This window comes from Dinoponera quadriceps, unplaced genomic scaffold, assembly GCF_001313825.1.
Source record: "Dinoponera quadriceps isolate SergipeBrazil2010 unplaced genomic scaffold, ASM131382v1 scaffold1270, whole genome shotgun sequence".
NCBI lineage: Eukaryota > Metazoa > Arthropoda > Insecta > Hymenoptera > Formicidae > Dinoponera > Dinoponera quadriceps.
Window position 1 is genome coordinate 1,801,821 of NW_014555716.1, and position 5,048 is coordinate 1,806,868.

The 5,048-nt window shown below is 33.0% G+C and overlaps 1 protein-coding gene across 9 annotated transcripts in view; it reads left to right on the forward strand.

The window, feature by feature from the left end:
* The first annotated feature begins 208 nt into the window (after nucleotides 1-208).
* Nucleotides 209-5,048, forward strand: part of LOC106745222 (antitrypsin-like) — a 45,051-nt gene continuing 40,211 nt past the window's right edge. For 5 of the 9 annotated variants that reach the window (XM_014620608.1, XM_014620616.1, XM_014620615.1 and 2 more), the window contains exon 1: nucleotides 240-310. The gene's annotated coding sequence lies outside the window, so the exon portion shown is untranslated. Of the gene's footprint in view, nucleotides 311-5,048 lie in introns of all 9 variants that reach the window. The other 4 variants (XM_014620612.1, XM_014620610.1, XM_014620609.1 and 1 more) reach the window with 3 other exon arrangements.

Sequence of the window (5,048 nt, forward strand, 5' to 3'; positions counted from 1 at the left end):
CAATAGATGTTTTGAGCCTTAAAGAATTGACCAATCACAGTTGATTATTCTCTTCATACTCAACTGTGATTGCTCAATTTCTTCAAGCTTAAAACACCTATTGTAGACCGAGACTTAAGTGGGATTTACATTGAGAATTTAAGCTCTAAGCCTTAAATTCTTATTGTAGACCTCGCTTTAGCCATATAGCAGTATTACATATATGATCGACTTGAAGAACGACCGGTCTGTCAGTTTAACGGTGACTAGAGTGCGAAAAGGTGTCAAACGACGATAGTTATAATTCACCGTCTGCAATATTGCCGATCAGGTGAATAAATTCATTCGTCTTTTCCGACCTCTCTGCTTGCTAAATTAAACAGATTTATTGATAAAATGATATTATTATTAATTTCTTTTTGTTTTGCTTGCTTGTGTATTTCGTGAAATAATTAACCTATTGAAAATAACAAAGCGTGTAACATGACAGGAGACGATAGTACGACACAATCATTTCCCTCCTTCGAACTACATAAAAACAACAGTGATGCGCATTCCTTTTCTGGAACTGATTTGACTTAACTTGATTTTAATTTAAGTTTTATAGCTTGTAGTACCTGCTGTGCGTACGATAATAGCACGTGGTGCGCACTCTCGCGATTTAGTTCATGCGTGAATCACACAGGGAGGATCCCAATTGACATATATGTAAAGCCAGCGACACACGATGCTAATTTTCATGCTGGATTGCTTGCTGGGTAGAAATGCTGCGTTTTGATTGGTACATTTCCAAAAATAGATGACAATACATCAATCAAAACGCAGTATTTCCATCCAGCAAACAATCCAGCACGAAAATAAGCATCGTATGTCGTTGGCTTAATATTACTATATTGCTAATTGACCTGTGCTGCTTATTAAGAGAACCGAAGGACGATATCTGATGTGTGTATTTTGATCGTAGCGCGCAAACGCGGCGATCAGATGATGATATGCACAGAGTATCCCAAACTAATCTTAGTTTCCGTGGTCTGTAAGTAGAACGGGTGAAACTAAATAGAAAAGTCTTATATCATTTTGTAACATAACACGTAATTTCGAGTTATCAATGATCGAATCATTTATAAAGGTCATTTATAGAGGCGTCTTTAACCGTTTGAATGCCAAACGCGATCACGTTGTTCAGATTTCTTGTCGAAAAGTGAAACGCGATGTAGAATTGACACGCGCTCGAACTAAATAACAATATAGTAAATAACAATTCTTTTTTGTCTTCATTTTCAATTATAATATACAGGGTATCCCAAACTAATATCATGTATATATATTTATTTTTTTATATACATATATATATTATATATTTTTTTGGGGGGGGACATTCCATATATATATATACACATATATATACACATATATATACACATATGCTGAAATATATTTTATTTTTCTATTGGCGGAGACCGTCAATCCGACGCACACGCATTACGTTGACAAAACATTCAGAAAAAGAGGAAAATACGTATTTCTAATCGTGATTCTGAGACTCTCCCCTCCTCTCACTCTCTCTCTCTTTCTCTTTTACGTATCAATGTACTAATATTACATATAGGCCAATTGATCACGTTATAATCATTGAACTCAATAACATATTGGAATGAACAACGGCGTGGTGAGGGCCGTGGCCTATTTAAGAGACTGCGAAAAACGCCACGTCTAACTCTCGTTCTACCAATTGCGGTAAACCTAATTGACCGATTAACCCAACTCAATTGACCAATCACATGGATCAGTCAGCTAATTGGACAGTACGATTGGTCAATTACGTTGAATTAATCGGTCGGTTAAGTTAATTGAAGTTGATGGAATCCATAGAGATATAAGAATAGAGGGAACAAGCCTATAAGTGGAAGTCATAGAGGCAAAGAGAGAGATGGATGCCGAGTGTCCTATCTGTCTCTTTCTAGTCACGCGCTGGGATTGGCTGCCGCGCCAACGACGATGTAGCTATACATTTTTCTCNGGAATCAGAGGTATAGAACATAGACATTTAATAATTAGACTACGCATTCAGCCGAAGAATTGTCAAATATTAGAAAGAGATAGTTGTTGTACGGGTATCATTCTGTCTTCGTCTGATAATGTATGGAGTGGGGATTTCAGCCCCACTATGAAAGGGTTCTTTGTCCCACTACACGTCTTTAGAAAAAGATGGAATGATACCCGTAGAGCAACTATTTCTTTCTACTTCCTAACTTGTTTAAACAAAAGAAGATGTTGAAACCGTGCGGTCTAGTTATTGTACATCTATGGGGGTAAATATTTCTCTCTCTGTCTTACTAACATACTATATAGTCTATATAGGTAAGACAAGAAAAATGGAAACATAAATGGACAAAGACGGAAATACCATTTAAATACTTTCTCTCTCTCTCTCGGCATGAGGCAGAATCCGGCAGAAACAAAGGCAGTGCTCTTTCCAGTACGTTCTTTAGTTCAATGGTTGCAATTGATCACCTCCAACCAAAACCATCCGTGACCTGGTGATTTTCTAGTGTCGTCCAATCTATGCAGCCTGCGATCGATAGAGATGTGGTCGATTGAGTCCCATCCGACTAGAGTTGGGCGATACATAAGAAAAATCGGGTTTCCCCCCGGAAAAATAAAGTTTTCCTCCGCAAATTGCGGAGGATATATATAATAATATTATTTTCTAAATATTATTAGAGGTGGACACATAACCATTTATTAATATTCCAGAAATATTACTTAGTATTCAATAATATTACATGCTTATAGGCTTTATTTAACACATTTATTGAGCAGAGTCAAGCCTTCTGGTGAGAAAAATTTTTATTTTCACATTCATCAGTACCCCTGTTACAATAAGAATACCTCTATTTTTATATGAATAATAGTCTCAAACAGCCTTGTGTATGTATTCTAATAATTATCTGAGAACAACTGAGGACGCAGAAGACATGCGAGTACTCACATGTTTTGCACACAAGCAACGTTCCTAAAGGGATGCTATAACCGTCGATGAATATGATAAGCGTCGATAACGTAAAAACATTCCTCGAAATATTATGTTACATAAACACTGGCACGATCACACTTCTCTATACTCAATAATTATTCTTGAATATTTTATTGTTTCAACTCGTTCTATCTTAGTCTCGTCCAAACATTTTAATGTACACAATTCCTTTCAGCTTTTTCTTATGCTTTTAACTATCGTACACTTTGTTTTTCTTGTATTTGTTTTTAATTTATTTTTAGATTTATTTTCAACTTATTTCCTAATTTTTTCACAATTTTGCTAATAATAGTTCTCTCTATTTCAAACCGTTTTCGAGGAAAACATAGTGAATATTTTATTACACTCACCTTGTAGATCTAAATGAACGAAATCCTGAGGTGAAGTGTAATCTTTTGTAAATAATGTTTAACCTTATCCCCTTGTGTATTGAATATCAAGTATGCTTTTTTATGCTACGAGAAATCATTCAGCGCATAAATGGATGAGCATCTACCTTGAGATACGAGTAAAATACACCTACACAGACGTCGTTGATCCATATCATTTGTGGAAATTGGAGAGAAAGGAAAGTGTTAGTACGCGTCCACGAATTCCACCTTGCACTTGGAAACTGGTTTTCCAGAACTGGTTTCTCCTATCTTATCTGTTACCTCGCAGGGAAGATCCCACAGCTATTAGAATTTTTCTACTAATTTTACTTTTATATCGAACATAAGCTTGACTTAAATACGCTTGTTTGAAAAAGTACGAAAAAAGATCAATTACAAATTGTGATATAAAAGACATTTCTCGGGTGCTATTTTACATCAATTTTTTTTTAATAAGAAAAATGTAAGGAAGCTTATATTTAAATACAATTACGTAATATATTAATTGCTATTTTTACATATAATCCTTTTTTTACCATATGTATATATATATATATATATATATATAAAATAATATAATAAGAGAATGTTATATATATATATATATATATAATTCTCTTAATTAGAATATCTTTATGTACAGTGAAGATCTTCGTGTTTAGTAAAACTTTGTTATGTTAATCAAAATAGTTTAATAAATATATATGATAATATGAACATATCACAATATATTTTGTCAAGTACAGCATCAATCCGTTCGAGAAAATCATTCTTTTTCTTATATTTGTATTTTGTGATACTTTTAATTTTATATAATATTTAATGTAACGATTTTAATATAACACAATGAAATAAAATAATATCTTATTAAGAATTCGTGGAACAAATGCTACAAATTTTAAAAATAATATCTTGTTAATCTAGTTATTTAAATAAATCTTTCTACAATATAAATTATGAAAAATTTTTATTATCGCTACTATGTTTATTCGATAACCTCCTAACAATAATAACATTGTTATTGTGCGTAATTACGCAGATATTATATATTATAATATTAATGTAATACATATTATATATTATATATACATAATATATGTTATATATTATGAGACGCATCAGTCCGTGCATAACTTCACGCGTTTGCACGTAGCGAAGTAGGTAGACAACCCGTTGTACTGTTCTGTATATAAGTGCAACATCCTTTACAACTTCAGCGTTACCCTCACTTTGGTCGGAATTCACAATCAGACTTTATATTTCAGATTGTCTTAATAGCCTCTATGGCCTTTTAAGTTTCTGTGCGGTGATTTCATTGGATGAATAGAATTTTAGATGGACCTTGCGATGATCTTAACAAATATAAGACCTGACTAAGAAGGTCCTACTCTTATAGAAAAAGAACATTCACGAAAACATTCAAAAAGACACTAAAAATAGAATTCAACAGAACACTCAATTTGAAGACTCTTATTTCGAACACTCAATTTGAGAATGATACGCAACTTGAATGTAACCCTAAACTTGAATGTTGATTTTAGCGTTAACCATAACTTGAGAATTACTTGCAACGTTATTCTCAACTTTAGAATTAATTTTCAGCGTTACTCTTAAAAGAAAGTTATATATAAATATAAATTATATATATATATATATATATA